Raw genomic sequence first — 481 nt, forward strand, 5'->3', positions numbered from 1 at the left:
ATCTAGATTTGACTTACATTACCCCGTGCTCACAAAGAAAAGGATAGATTTCCATAAACTAATCGAGAAACAGAAAATCAGTACCGTGCTTAGCAAACACACTCACCAAGAGCTTCATCTTATGTAATGTGCAAAACTGGAAGATGTCTCTTATAAATATCTATATATATACAACCACAGACGTGCACTCAACTGTGCTAACCCTTGGCCAAATGCATATTGTGAGTTTCGGCATAGACATTACATAGGTATTGTCATTGTGACCTCAGCTGAGACCGGTTTCCTTTACGCCCTGATACATAAGGTGCCCAAGTAATGAAATAGGTCAACTGATTTTCCTTTGTCTCTTGTACCATAGGCTGCAATTATTTAAGCTACTCACCGAATAAAGAGGCCAATGACACGATAAACAGATAAGCCTGTATTATCTTGAAAGTACAGTGCACTGACAATGTCGAATGAGATTCAATGTGTATGTGCA

This window comes from Penaeus monodon, chromosome 22, assembly GCF_015228065.2.
Source record: "Penaeus monodon isolate SGIC_2016 chromosome 22, NSTDA_Pmon_1, whole genome shotgun sequence".
Taxonomy (NCBI): domain Eukaryota; kingdom Metazoa; phylum Arthropoda; class Malacostraca; order Decapoda; family Penaeidae; genus Penaeus; species Penaeus monodon.